The following is a 16,163-nucleotide window of genomic DNA, read 5'->3' as shown; positions in this document are numbered from 1 at the left end:
CATTATTTTTTTCTTCTTTGTCAGTATTCTTATTTTCCCCTCTTCAAAAATTATCTTTTCTCCTTCTTCCCTTTCTTAATAACTCATGAAATACTCTAGCAAAACTTAACACATATACATTTCATTGGAAAATTTTCTAATTTGTGGCCAATTATTTACTACTTCTCCATTATAGACTATCATAGATGCTTAAAAAATACCCAGAACATATGTAATAATATATTCACACTATTACTAAGGGTTAATACATAATCAAAGTAACTGGTAAGGCTATCTGTATGTATTAGAATATTAAAGCAACTGAAATCAACAGACAAAGGAAACACATTCTCCTCAATTTATCTTTGTAGGTTTTGGTTGGCTCTTTTATTTTCTGAAATATATACATAATTTAGGCCAAACTTTATTTTGAATGCTAAATAAATTGGTTATGGAGAATTTTGAAATCATTTTCATATTCTCCTACTCATGCTCTAAACAGATGTCTTTAATTCCCATACTATAAAGAAAAAAATAATAAAACCAGTAACCAAAGATGCTTGTTGCCTTGTTGAACTGCATAGTTACCCATTTACAGACAACTTATAAATCTTTAAAATAGGGTTTTATAATATAAATCCTTATATCATTTTAACTATAGCCATTCAAATAATGTGATTGTAACAAAACTTGTAGTCTAATGTATTTATTCTAGGATGGATGAATGAGGATTAAGCTATAGATACTGGGGAAAAATTTCAGTTGCACAAGTCAAATTTCATAACTATTCCACACAATTCAACTCTCTGAGAATAATTATTTCAAAATGGCTATAAGCACCAACACATTTATTCTTAAAAGATAGATCATATATTTTGATACTTGCATAAGAAATACATGACTTCTGAAACATTTTTAAAAAAATCATTAATCAGTGTGTGTGTGTTTAAACTATCTTCTTTTTCTTTTATGAAAGAATTACTTTCCCTCAGATTTTTCTCTGTTCTATTGCTGAGATGATTCCCCCAGAGAACTGTGTGTTTATCTTGACAGGTGTTAGTAGATCTGTAGACCTCTGTGGAATTGTTCCTGGTTGTGTTAAGATACAGCAGAAACAGTATGTCTGCAAACTAATAAACTAACTTTATTGAATTCTAACTAAAATAAACCACACAGTTGAGTAGAATTAATCTACTAATGTTTTTTCTAATGAAGCTTTCATTAGACATATGTGTGGTCTTCAATATTTAATCATGATTGATATTAAAAGCAAGCATATCTGATGATTTTTAAAATGCATACCTGATGATTGCCTTCTATAGTTCACCCTCAGATTGGTTTAGGAGCCTAATCAAAGAGATACATGAAACATTTCTAGACATAAGGGAATATCTGATGTGGAGAGAAGAAATAAATGAGAAATAAATGTCTCATCTACCAATGTCCTTAAATAATTAAACCTAGATTTTCTGTTCTAATTTTTAAGGTAGGAGAGAGCTTTTAATTTTTTGTGCAATGTAAAATTTCACTCATTAATAACATTTAGCAGACAAATATTGAGGATGGAACTGCTTTAGTGCTTTGCTTTAAAGTAACGCTACTTCTTGGTATAGTAAACACAACCTTACAATGTACAGACATCTGGATATTCTAGTAGCCAATGGCTGTTCAAGTGCACAAAATATTTTCTTATGGGCAATATTTCAATTTGTCATTTGTCCAAGAAAAAAATTCGCAGCATCCTACAAAGAAAAACTGTGTACTTCAGGAACTCCTGAGTTTTGGAGTATGTCCTATCCCCATTCCTTCTACTTTTTAGGAACATATAGAAAAGTTTCAACTAACATCTTCATTGCTATACTATGAAAATTCTTTATTTTTCATTTCTGGTTTTCATGTAAATTATCTCCTACTTTGGTATATTCACAATTGTCCAATTAAGACTTGAAAATCTTATCAGTCATGCATGTTACTATTATTATTTAAATGTATTCATGTGAACCATTATTTATTGCCAAGCCTTACAGAAGCAAGAAAACAGACATGGAAAAGAAGAGTATAGGTGGGTCTTTTCTCCTTCAGCAGTAACAGGCAGAAACAGTATGAAAGCAATGGATCATGAAGAAAAGCAATTTCCTACTTGAGGGATTAGACAGCACCCTCTTTTGTACTGTTAAATCAAAGTTTTAGTTATTTTTTCAAGTAATACTGATTTTTTCAATTTACATAAATAGTCTCTAGAGAAACTGCAAGAGACCCCCCAACACAGACTCTCTCAGCCAATCAATAGAAAAGATTTAAAAAAGGCCTCCTTTATGTTGTACTGCTTTGAGCAAGTCTTTACACAGCATGAAAAAAAAGAAATTAAACAGCTATACTAGTTAAAGACAATTAGCTTAACAAGGAAGAATTGGAACTGATATGGAAGGCATTTTTCTTTCTTTTTTTAATTTGGTAGCTCAAAATGGCTAGCATTAGAAAATGGAAATCTATGTAAACTTTAGTAAATGTTTCCTCTACTACTTAGGGCTCAACAATATTAACCACTGCTATCAGTCAATAGTTCATTCAGATTTTCTGGACTATCATATGAAAATTCTAATCAATTTAAAATGCATTTACATTCAAGGAAGAATAAAATGTACTCTTAAATAATAAAGGCAAATTACAGTTACAGGTAAAAAATGAGGGGAAGGAAAGTCATGACTATTTTCACAATCCATTTAAGAAATGTTTATTGCTCATATGAGTCATATTAAGGAAGCTGCACATTTTCTATGACAGCTGTAATGCCATATATTTAGGAATAAAAAGTGCCATAGGTAAATAATAAATTAAGTTATGACAAAACATTAAAATTCATTTAAACTTACTCCTTAGTTTCCAGTTTTATCTTTTAGTATTCAACACTTCACACTGTTAACAGGGGTACAGTGATTGATTGGTGTAGGAAGCATTAACTTTTATTTTAATTGCCTTTTTCCCCCTAGTTTGTCAAACTAGTGATGCTATTAAGGCATATTTTAAACTTAATATCCTACAAAGCCATTAAAAGCAAGAAAATAAGTATATTGACATAGGAGATATTTCCTGTTTACACATAACTAGAATGATGATTTATAAATTTGGTGGTACAACCTATTGTATAAACTAGAAAATTTAAAGGGAATGAAAAATTATACACAGAAATAGATTTAGAAGAACAGAGAATTATAACCCAGTAAAATAAAATTTGGTAGTTGAACACAAATAATCTTTTTTTTTTTTTTAAGATAGATTTATGCACACAAGAACTGGATGGAGGGCAGAGGTGTAGAGATTAAGAGTATTCACCAGAGAGAGTGGGGGGCAGAAAAGGTGGGGTACAGAACTTCACTGCTGAGGGAGCAGTGGGGGAGACAGGACAGGTCTGCCCAGCATGGGAGGGGGGAGGGGGAAGGAGGATGGGGGTAGCGGTATCACCTCCCGACTGGACTGGGGATAATGCTGTTGTGCTGCAGTGGCTGGTGATAGCTTGCTAGTGCTGACTACCTCTACATCACCAGAGAGATCCCAATCAAAAAGTCTTAGAAGAAGGTTTAAGTTGGTCAGTGTGACTGAGCCTAGAAAGACTTGGAGGGACAAATGACTTTCTGTTTTTTTAAACAAGCATCAATTCTTTAACTAAATAATAAGATGATAAAGACAGGTTAGTTGAGGAAATGAAGTTTGCATCCAACTGGGTTGGATACAACCCAGTTCTGGGCTTCCAGAACTAGGAATTAGTTTAAAAAAAATCAAGATTGTTGGCAGGTCAAAGAATATGAAATGATATAAATTATAATAAGACACAGATCTAGTACTAAAGCATTAAATAGTTTCCTATGACTTACTAGGGAGTGTCTATATAGAAAGACCAAGGTTCACCTTAAAGAGGTCCTCCCTGGTAGCACAGAGGGTGAAGTCAGCACTATCAGTCTATAGCCTGTCACATAGCACAGCAGGCCTGCATTTCAGTCTATCTGCCTGTTCTTCCCCCTTCTCTGTCTCTGGTGAATCCTCTCACCCCACACACCTTTGACCTACAGCCCAGTTCTTGTATGCATAAATAAATAAAAATAAATCTTTAAAAAGAAAACTAATTCCAAGTTCTTTAAAGAGCAGTTATTGCTCAATGGTCATATTTTTGGGGCACTGCAGTCTGTGATTTGTAGATCCAGCTATCTGTCTAGAAAGGCTCTTGGGGTATACACAGGTAGTTTAGCTTGATATCTATTCTATATTCTCCTTAGAAAGTTGAACTATTTTTTTTGGGGGGGGAGAGTATTTTTGGGGAGAAGAAAAAGTATATAGGACAGCAATATGCCCTACAAAAATATATGTTTTCCCAGACTCCCTATGGTCAGAGTGCTCTTGTGACCCAATTAATCTTAGGAAAATGTAAATGGAAGTTACTGGGAACGTTTTTTTAAAAGGTAAACGTGAACAAAATTTGTCTTCAGCCTTTATGCCATACAATATTAGTCATCTTACTTGTAATATAGACCTGCTACCCGTGGAATACCCATCTTAAATCTGAGATCAAAATTATACTGTAAGGATAGAGAAGCAAGAAAACAGAAGGAGCCTAAAAGTTTGATATTTTCTTGTAGGAATTATCCTGGTGCTATGCACCTACTTTTGGACTTCTTATTAAATTTGAAAAATAAACAATCCTATGTATAGTTTAGTTTAAGTCAATTTATCAGTTTGTGGAAGCTAAATACATTCCCAATGAATATAACTAATTTCATGGAAGGATGGTTACTTCAATGGGTGAGACAGCCACTCTACTCCCAAATACCTGCATGAGGTATGTATCCTTAAGAAATGCAGGTAACATACTGACCCTGAACTATGATTTTTAAAAGTCAGAAAATGCTTTAGAATCATTCAGAACCACATGAATTTTAGAATGTTAAGGAAGCTACTTTAACACAAAGGCCCATTATACATGACTACTTTAACACAAAGGCCCATTATACATGATAATTGGACCAGAATAAATTGGCATCACAGGAATCTCCTGTTTTGTTTCCAGGAAGATAATCTGAAAGTCATTGAGAAGGGCATTGAATCCAGAGGGTTCTATGATGGGATAACACTGAATACCTCGTAGATATTTGAGACCAACATGGAGCACACCAGAGGGACATGGAAGACCTTCAACTCTGTTCAACAAATTGTGTGGAAAGAGACACCTGGAGGTTCTGGTTGAAGCTGGGATCCTTCCACACAAATATGGAGCTTAGCTTCCTATTTGTCCAGTGGCCCTGACGCAGGGAGAGCTGGGTAGAAAGGAGGCACAACCTTGACTGAAGGGAGATGCATGCAGTGGAACTTAGGTGATTCCAACAGACCTGGTCAACAATGGAAAAAACAGTGTGCTGGGCTATATGCCCTCTCTCCCATACTTCAGAACTGGTACTGGTCTTGTGATGCACAGAATGCAGAGACAAGAAGGGATGGCACAGAATGCAGAGACTTGAGTACGAAACCCCAGAGAGGAAGGTTATCACTGCTTCCACAAAGACAAGCCAGCCCCATCTCTTATCAGTCACTGGGCATCTCCATTTCCCTCCACCTCCCCTGACTTAGCAGCTGCAACTCATGTCCACTTTACATATAATTTAGGAAAGTTCAGGAAGACCAAATATCTAAAATTACATAAATAGGCAAAGTTCAAAAAATAAAGAAAGAAAGAAAAGATAAGAAAACACAATGCCACTTGCTGGGATACTAGAAGTTCTACAAATCTTTAAGTTACTGCTAAGGACCCTTAAGAAAAATAGCAAGTTCTAAAGCAGTGAAATGGGAATATGGGAAAAAATGAAACACATGACACCTTGAAACCTCAATGGAGTTTGTCACCACACAGAAGGGATGACATTCTGGAACCAAAACACAACAATATGAATATTCTTCCTTTAAGATTTAAGATGTTCACTTTCACCACTATTACACAATATAGTAACAGAAATTCTAGCAAGAGCAAAATTACACAAGTTGAAGACATAAAAGTAATCCAAACTGGGAAATAACAAGTGATAATATCAATCTCTGCTATAGCACCATACTTTTGATTCTTATTTAGAAAATATGGATTCCTTGTATAAGTCAGAAGGAAAAAGCCAAATACCAGATAGTTTCACTTTTTGAGGGTATAGAAAAACAAACAACAAAGTTTCAGACAAAACCAAACTAATAAACCCTAAAAATCTGAGTGTACAATGGATGCTATCAGTGAGGGAGGATTGGGAGTAAAGTATAGAGAGAACACAATGGACCGTAGTGGGGGACTGTGGGTACCCTGTTGTAGGGGGTGTTGTAGTTAAGATACATTTGATGTGTGTGATTCGATACCTCTGAATTATATAGTGTTGTAAACCGATGCTACCTAAGGGGGGCGTTGTGGGGGGCTAGGAAAAATCTGTTTTCCTGCCATAGGACTTTTGTTGACCTGTTAAAAAAGTTAATGAGTGATGTTTCCAAAACAATAAAGGTGATATTTGGGAAATAAAGTTACCTAAGACCCTTGAACAAGAAGAACACGCCTTGACTAAAGAACGCCGCAGACAAATGGACGTGCTTTTTTTTTCTATACCATACCAGGAAAGCAAAGAAAACATTGCATTTGCTAGAGATCAGTGACAATCTTTTGGGCCTCTGGGGCCCAATTTGGGGCTGACACTGTTTGGCTGGACATTTACCCATAAGGGGATGGGTAACTTTGGGTGTGTCATGCATAAACTATTTGTGTGTGTGTGTGTGTGTGTGCATTGTTTCAAAGTTCTTTTCATTAAAGGTCTTTCACATTAGTTAGTATATGTTTCATCTTTATGAAATATGTCAGAACCTATTTAGAGCATGCAGATTTGGGGGCTTCTGGGGTCCCCCTCAACCTGCCCAGTAGCACTTAGTTCTTGTTGAAGAAATAAATCTTTGTGCTTATTGCCTTCTCAACTTGAGCTGGGATGATCCAATCCTTTCTTCAAGTGTGGAAAGAGATGATATGTTCTTTGTGATTTACAGAAACTGTTCTGTAGATGCAATCAAATTGGAACTGAATGAGTGTTCTTACCTCAGCTAACACAGTTTCAAACTCAAAGAATTTCAAAGCAGCAGCAGCAATGTACACAACTCAGACATGTTTATTGACCAGGTACTTACCACCTATTTGGCAAATGCTGTTTATGAAACAAATATTGATTCAAACAATTCCCTTGCATTTAATATTCTGTCATTCTGCAAGGCCACTATTAACTTTGATGTACACATGCAATTACCTGTCTGTCTAAAGAGTTCCAATTGCCTTAACTCTTGTGTACCACACAATGATTAAATGCATACGAGCAACAAGTTGTTGACTTGGGCAGCCAGAAAACCACTGTGGCATAAGATCAATAGTTTCATCTTCTACCAAATAATGTCTTTGTCATTTCTTCCTCCAAACCTCAGAGAATCAGAACTAAATTTAATTCTGGGTTTTATTTTCTCTTCTGCACACATGTTGTTCATGTAAATGAAAATAAAAATTACGTAGGAAATTTCCAGAGGGCCCATAGAGGAATAAAGAATGCTTAATTTACTGTAAAGCTCATAAAAAAACATTTTCACCTGGAAAGACATCTTTATCAGATTCCCATATGTCTCAGGGCAGGAAAATTTAACAAGCACAAATGTAAATTCCTGTCTGTGAGTTTGAGAAAATCAATAGCATAAACAGAGGATGAGGGATACCTGAATCTGTATTTGTTTGTATAAAAAAGAACCAAGAGATTTTCACTGGACAAAAATATAATAATTGGCAACCGTTTGATGTCATGCTAAATATTTGCGCAAATTGAATCCTGGATGTAGCTTTATATAACAGGGAACCTATTTTGAAAGATAACATTGGCAAACAGGAGAATGACCAAATGCTCATATTCAGGAGCTGTATTCAGTCTGAATAGCAGAGACTAAGGAGGCTATTATAGGCACCCTTAATTTTTTAACAATGTTCATATACAAGAGAAGTAAGCTTATTCCTTATTGTCTTAGCAACACAAGGAAAGACCAGTAGGTAGACATAGATAAGTTAGAAAGCAGATATTAAGCTCTCAATGTTAATGAATAAACATTCCAGAGAGAAACCGCTAGTAGTGGAGTTTTGGAACTAATTGGCATTTCCACAAGGGAGTTTCCATTATCTCATTCTGGGATACTGCCTGTGGATATTGCCTTGCACAAAGAAATAGTGGCATTTATGAGAAATAACAGATAGATCTTCAGGTTTGTTAGTCAAGGAAACTGAAATCGGATTCCTATGGAGCAGTGGTAGGGAAGGAACCAACACAATATCCTTTCCTGAGTGTATCTGGTATGTCTGGGTTAACCAAGTAGCATCCTCCTGTACATTCTTAGGGAGCCAGTCAAAGGAAGTAGAATTACGTTTTCCGGCTAATATATTCTCAATCATATGTCTAAGGAAAGGGCAGGGGTGGGAGAGCCATAACACATGTAAGACAAATAAAATAATTCTAACTTGGACAACAGTTTGGAAGCAGTTTAAAGCAGGAAAAGAGAGGAGATTTTGGAGAATATAGAAGGACAAGGCTGTAATGAGCAGAGAAAAAGGTAGGTGGTGAAGAAATCACAATTGCAGACAAAAGGGTATAAAGGCATGTGTCTGATAAACATACATTGATTGATTGTATACCATTGATAGTTACGTATTTTCCATTAGACTCTTCTGCAATTAGACTATACCAGTCAAATGATTAAGCTCTAACTTTATTAAGCGCACTTAATTTGAGCAAAAGTCTAAAGAGGATTATCAATGTTCGAGTTAGACTTGAATTCTTATTTCTCACACCAAAGCACCTGGATGAATCTTACAATAAGTTACCATTAAATGCCAAGTAAATTAGCACAAATAAAATGAAATAGCATGGTGTTACTTGCCTATTGTATTCTGGTAGAATTGGTGTTCAGCTACCTTATATGTTTTTAATCAGGAAATGTAGTCAGTTTGATGTTGTTCTCATTTCTGACTATAATTCCCCTGTACATTATACCCAGTGACCTCAAACAACCCATGTCCGGAGCTAACAAGCCTTTCTGTAGAAGATGATACTGAAAGAACCATGGACCCCCAGTTCCTATAGGAGTCCTTAAAGTGGTGCTAGCAGCCCCTCCTACTTATTTCTGTGGGCTCTGATGCTTTCTACATGTACATCGATCAATCACAATCTAGATTTACCCGGGTTGGAGTGGAGGAGTGGAGGGAAGGATCACAGAATCACAATGGTGAGCAGATTTCAGTGGGAGAGGGGCAGATTTGAGAACACAGACACAAAACAAAAGGTAGAATGACCATGGTTAATATACAAAGTAAACAAATTTGCTTTATTGAAGTTTCACCTCATTTTTTAAAACTTTTTATTCCTGCATACAAGAATTGGGATGTAGGCCAGAGGTGCTGGGGGTGGGATGAGAGGGTTCACTAGAGTCAGAGTGAAGAGCAGAACAGGCAGATCAACTGAAATACACTGCTAGAGGCAGTGGGCAACACAGGAGAGGCCGGCTGCACCATGTGGGTCAGCTCCCTGGCTGGAGGTTGCACTCAGGCTCCGGGGGTGATAAAGTGTGAGGCCTGTGATTTAACCCCCCCAACTCTTACACAATCGAGGGCTCTCACCTCGATTTCTTACTATTCCATAGAAATTCTCTTCTTCACTCCCCTTATTTGTCCTACATATTTGACATTATTTTAGCCACATTTTCCCCCATATCTGTGTGCACAGACATAACTTTTCTAGCTATACTTTAGTCACATTAAGCAACATGTCTCATGTTGCTCTGATTCTCCCTTTGGTAAGCAAGTACTGTTTTTAAACTGCAGCTTGCTGATACCCTAACCACTTTTCCATGGAATCACCATTTAAAATTGTACTTTAATTTGGGTTTACATGTTCAGGCATGTGCTCGGGAATCTGCATTTTTAACAGAAGACTGGACATTAATGTTCCCATACATTTGCCAGCCTGAGGCTTCATACCGAGCAGGTATCCCTAAATACCTGGTGTTGCTATTTAGACAAAGTTCTGGCAAGTGTGGATGCATTATGAGAAACAAAGAAAACTGCTCTCTTCAGCTGTCCTCTGTCTGCCACAAGATACTGAATGCCTTGAGAGGTGATGTTCTGCCCAGACGGTCCTTTGTATCTTCTATTATTTTCTATAGTACAAGGACCTTTCTAGAATGCACATAAGTGACTATTTATGATAGGGAGTAGAAAGGGAAAGGTAAGCAAAGGAACGGATACAAAGATGAGTTTATGGCTGGGAGACTGATAAGGGGCAGGGGGTTCTCGGCAAATTACTTAGATGAACTGGAATTCAAAAATGCTAATGAAGTTTCCATTTAATTATTTCTACTTAATTCCTTTGTTCTGCTCTTGCTAACCCTGAGAATCACCACTATATTATTTTTGAGGTTACAAAAGACAGTTTTAAAGGAATTAAAGATAGGTCATACAAAGACAACTAGCATAAAACAAATGTGTACGTAGTAAGAAAATATTATATCTACTCTTCCTAAGGTTGATTTTAAGGAAATCAGTTCCATTTCTAAATGTACAGGTGTGTTTATATCTGTATTATGTATTTATGTATCATTACATCACCTTGCTAAAGTAGGCAATGATCTCTACCAATTAAGCACAGGGTTAATGAGCTGTAAAATGGACGCACCTAGTCACCCATGCCTTTCAATTGTCTTTCAATACAAAAGGCACTTCTCATTTTTCACCCAGATTTAACTCCCACACAAACCTTCTATAGTCTTGTCCTATTTTTGAAAGTGAAAAGTCAACATTGAAAAATATCAGTACTGAGACTTAATAACATGTTCTTTATATTAACCAGTAGAGAGCTGAGGCTTTATTGCCGCTATCGTTTTAAGATATTATCTTTCAAAGGATGAGATAATTCCTGCTTTCCAGTTCCATTTGGTCCTACTGAAAATGGATCTTATACTGAAGAATTACTTTCTAACAGAAATCAATTATTTAATTTTTTAAGACCAGAAGGAACTATGCTAAAGATCATCTAATCACTGCACCTTAATTAGAAAAATGCTGTGGCCTAGTAAGGTTAAGTGATATGCCCAGTGTTGTAAAGTTAATTAAATTACAGACTTGATTCTTATCCTGGTATCTATGAATATTTTTCATGGGGACAAAGAACCTTTTGCATGCAATTTTGATTGCATGCAAATTGTGTGTAAACATCTCTGTAATTTTTATGGAGAAGCTATACTATTATCAGACTTTCAAAATGTTTCTCAAAATACCCCTCAAATGGGATAATTATTATGGAAATTATAATTCATAAAATATTTTCAGAGCTAAGCAATATAATTTGAAGAGATAGGAACCTAAATTTCTGACTCATATACAGTGCTGGAAAACAGTTACCTTAATAAAAAAATTTTTTAAAAGAAGATAAGTGAAGTTATTGAAATCTAAACTTCCACACAATATTATCCTTAGGTAGTACTTCTGATGGATATCATGAAACAGCTGCTTGGAATCTTCAGATAATTCAGAACTCACCACTTTTTATGTTAGAATGGCTCAAAGTGTACTCATTAGAAAGGTATTCCTTTCCTATATTTTTTTCATTAATACCCAAGAAGTACTTTTGGAAACACACACACACACACACACAAAAACACCATTTTTTGCTTACTCAAAATGTCTTTCAAATATTTGAAAATGAGTCTTATATTCCCCTAAGTATATGAATGCATAGTTAAAAGAGTGAAGATCCAGTACGCTTTTTGCCTTTCTAGAATCATAGACATTTTCAGTTTATGTATTTTCCAACAAGCACAAAAATAAAAACAAAACCAAAAAATTCCATGTATGGTTTGTCTAGTCTATAACTATATCTTTCTGGTAGATATTTACTTTTTTGTTTTGTTTTGTTTTTCTGAGAGGGTCATATCAGAATGGGGAGGATCATGGTTTCTATACAATTCCTGAGATGCACCAGAGCAAAAGTCATACATTCTTCTCTAGCACCCATCTTCTCATTTACAGTAATGTCTAAGGTTGAGAGTGGTAAAGATTAAGATTTTTGAGGGAGAGTTCACTTAGGCGTCAAATTCATGTTGAGAACATTAAGCAAACCTTCTATTGTTCTCTGAGAATCTGGGGGTAGAGGGAGTCCTCAAGACATTTCCTTTGGCTTTAATATCATCAAAATAATGCTGAATTACTGTAGCCACAGTTGTCTCTATTTATTTGTGTGTTTGCTTAGTCCATATGTTTGAACTTTTCACGTTGAACATCTGCAGAAAAATGATACAGTGGTCTAGATTTGCTTCAAAGTAATCTAGCTGGAAGGTGAAGATGGTAGGGATTGTTTGAATTGGGTGATGGATTTGGATTATTTTAGTGATCTATCTTTGCACAAGATAGATAGTTATCTTTCATTGTTATGTTCTGTGACTGAAGCTAAATAATAAGAACTACAGAAATCTCAGAAACCTGCCAGTCCCTGTAAATAAACTCACAGACATAAGCAGATAGGTTGGAGAGGTTTTGTCAAGTAGTTAAGGCAGTCTCTGTCATAACTAATGGTTTTGCAAAGGCTAATGATATCTATTGAAACATCCATAAACACACAGCATTCCTGAATATATTCTCTTTAATTGAGAGTTTGACACCATTTGACCTAGAGAAAATATTAAAATCACCATAATACCATGTAATTACTGACTGTATGGCAACCTTCATGTTAGGAAAAATTTAATGGGCAATCTCTAACGTATGTAAAGTTAAGAATCACATTCAATATTTTGAAGCTATACTTTAAAAACCATATTTTGTAAGCTGTAAATAATTCCAGTTTGAATGCTAGCAAATGCAACAAGTTTCTGTAAAACCTTTTGAGTTTCAGAAGCTTCCTTTTGACAGATTTCTTAAGTTATGGAATGCAGCCATCAGCAGTCTGTAGAAAAATGAAATATTGCAAGTCTATTTTTATGCAGCTGGGATCAAGTTACTAAATGGCTCAAAAGAAATAATTTCTCTGAAGAGGTGGTTGTTGACACCAATGCCCTAAAAATAAGTGCAGTTTTGTGGGAACAAAACTTGTTTATATATCAGTGGAAGTAACTATAGATATATTTTCCATATATATGCTTGCACTCAAGATATATTGATGCCATTTTGAACATATTTTAATTTACCTCAGTTTAAAGTTACTATTATTCAGTGGAAAACACATGTTATCCTTCGAATAATTGGAATAGCTAATGATAGTTATTCATACCAGGCTTAGTTGAATGGGTTAGTAATAAAAACAGCCAAATTATTACCCAATTTGTACTCACTACCAAATACCAACCAAATGTGTCCCGACCTTAATCCATCTGATTTTTAAATTAAACTTGATGTTAATAAGTAGCTATTATTATCACCATTGTGCATTCAAAAAATCGGATTATTTGTGTTTCAAGTGTAATTTGCCAAAGGTTACTGAGTTGTCTCTGAATTACTTAGTAAACATTCAATAAATGCTTGTTAAAGAAGAAATGAACATACAAAGATTGTTTGCAGGGACGAGAGAAATGGAAATGAGAAAAGAGACTAGGAAAACAAGAGAAAGAGAAAAGCATAGTAAAGAGGAGGGAGAGAAGTCAACTGTCTAGAGACCAGAATATCAAAAACCATTTTCTAAACTGATCCTTTGTTTCATACACTAGGTGACCCAGGTCGAATCCCTGATGAGTCAATATATTCACTTTCTCTTCCTGCTACACATATGCTTTTCTATCATTGACTCATATATACTTTCTCAGGAATCTCCTAGAGAAGGACTGGGAATATAATGGGTAGAAAATGAATACTACATAGACTGACAGGGAGTGTGAAACTGACACACTCCTTTGTGTATAACTTCACAGTCAAAGATTTTGTACCTCCCTGAGAATCAGTCTAGCTTGCAGGTAGAATATTGACTGCTAGGCAGAGCACCATGGCTATAAAACAGACCACTGAGCTAGGCAATAAAAGAGAGAGAGAGAGAGAATAAGAGGTCTAATGTCTTGTTTATGTCCCCTTTATAGCATCTTTGAGATGCTCTGCAGTCCCACAGCTGGTTTCAGTTCATACACTTTTCTGATTAAGGCAATACATAGCAAAGCAATCTAATATTAATGTACAATTTGGAAAAATTTTGGGGGGCACTTAGAAAAGAAGGGCATCTTCACAAACTGTATAAGTAAGCAATATCAGGATAGACAACATGGTTAATTCTTTATTAAATACATGTTTTATTGTAAGTCTCTAAAACATTTGTAACTCTAATTTTAAACACTCAATTCTACTATATTGTATTTAGTTAGTGACACTAATCCTTGTTTATAGTCTCCCTTTGAGAATAAGATTATGCTCCCAGTGAACAGTTATGAGTAGTGACAAGCTTTATTATAATAGTCCTAATCGTGTATTTACAAAGACAATAAATGAAAATATGGAAATGCAAATGGCTAGGATAATATCCCAAATGTAGATCTTTCTTTAAAATGAAGTGTAAATCTTGACTGATGAAATGACTGAAATAATTCCAGAAATGATTTCTAGACTTTTCATTAAGAACTCAAGTACTGTTGTTAATTTTAGACACTACTTTATGTTTTCTCATTTTACCATTATAAAACTTGTAAAGCCTAGAGAAGTTTTCACCCAAGAATTCAACATTCCACATTACTGGGAAGTAATTTCAAATTATCTATATTACTCATCTGCATATGGATTTTGACATAGTATTATTAAAGTAATATTTTACTGCTAAGAGGTTCAACCTTTATTCTACTGATATAACCAAACAAAATATCATGGTTGCCCCAATTGTGAAAATGGTCCTAACATTTTAATATAATTGTTTCAAATAATCAATTATTTTGAAATATTTTTGAAAATTTGGCTGTGATCTTTAGATTGACATTATAGTAGAGTGGTTAAGTGGAAAAATTTAGAAGACCACAAGGGCTCTAATTCCTGCTTAGTGATTTACTTACTCTCTTCTGAGCCTCTGTTTTCTCCTCCATAAAGTGGGGGGCAAATAGCCAACCATTACGGGTATATAAAGACTGAATAATATGCTATGTGAAAAGTGCACATATTATGCTCAATATATAATGTTCACTCAATAAGTGGGAACAATTTGCAAATGTAAGTGATCACCAGTATTAATAATTACTAATAACAGCAGTGGGACTACAGAGCATCTCCTTACCAAGAAGCATTTTACCATCACAAAATTTGACAGCTATCTTAGTTCTAAGAAAGGCTATTTTCTACTTCTCTCTTCTCTGAACTTCTACTAATGGCTTATTGTCATCACCAATAAATATTTCTTGTAAGCCTAATAAGCATAAGGTATTACATTAGGTCCTTTAAAGAACACAGCCAGAATCAATCTCTCTCTCATATGGGACACTACTGGATCTTGAACTTCCTCCATCATGGCAGTGATAGTCTGTGTTTTGATTATTTATCTGTCTCATATTTATCCTATTGGATAGTATAGTGAGCTCTTAGGCATGTATCCAGCATCAAGCATAATGTCTTGAACACAAAAAATGCCCATTCAAGGTTGAATGATTGAAACATTCCTAATATCAAAACTTTCAAATTAAGGAGAAACAGTAATAAACATTAAAAATCTGAAGAACAAGACAGCATGTCATATATTTACAAGGAAAGCAATTCACCTTCTTCTGGCGAACTACTATTAGTTTATTACTGAAATAGTATTCTATAATCTTGACTGTATTCTGGGTGGTTACATCCTATGGCATGCATCAGGAAATGGGTTGCAGGAGAAGAGGGACAAGGGAATTCTTGAAGAATGATTTACCATAGAGTACCTAGGACAAGAATGTGATCATTCACTGGACTTAGGGCAAGCCAGCCTTGTTAGTTTTGAGACTAAACCAACAAGTAGTAATTGGAATTTAGTGAGAGATCTTAATGGAATTCAAGCTTTTAAAAAGGAGGAAAATCTGCTTTTGGCTGTGTTGAAGAGCTAGAATTATATAGAATGGTATCCAATAAAGTAGTACTTATGACAAGAGCTAGCACCAGTTACTAGGTTTTTTTTTTTTTT

At 35.1% G+C, this 16,163-nt stretch overlaps 1 protein-coding gene across 11 annotated transcripts in view; it reads right to left on the bottom strand.

The window, feature by feature from the left end:
* NRXN1 (neurexin 1) overlaps positions 1-16,163 on the bottom strand; it is a 976,600-nt gene that overhangs the window by 394,066 nt on the left and 566,371 nt on the right. The window lies entirely within an intron of this gene.

The sequence above is a fragment of the Condylura cristata genome, unplaced genomic scaffold (genome assembly GCF_000260355.1).
Source record: "Condylura cristata isolate star-nosed mole 26May11 unplaced genomic scaffold, ConCri1.0 scaffold00020, whole genome shotgun sequence".
NCBI classification, from domain to species: Eukaryota; Metazoa; Chordata; class Mammalia; order Eulipotyphla; family Talpidae; genus Condylura; species Condylura cristata.
This window is presented reverse-complemented; position numbering and strand designations above follow the sequence as displayed.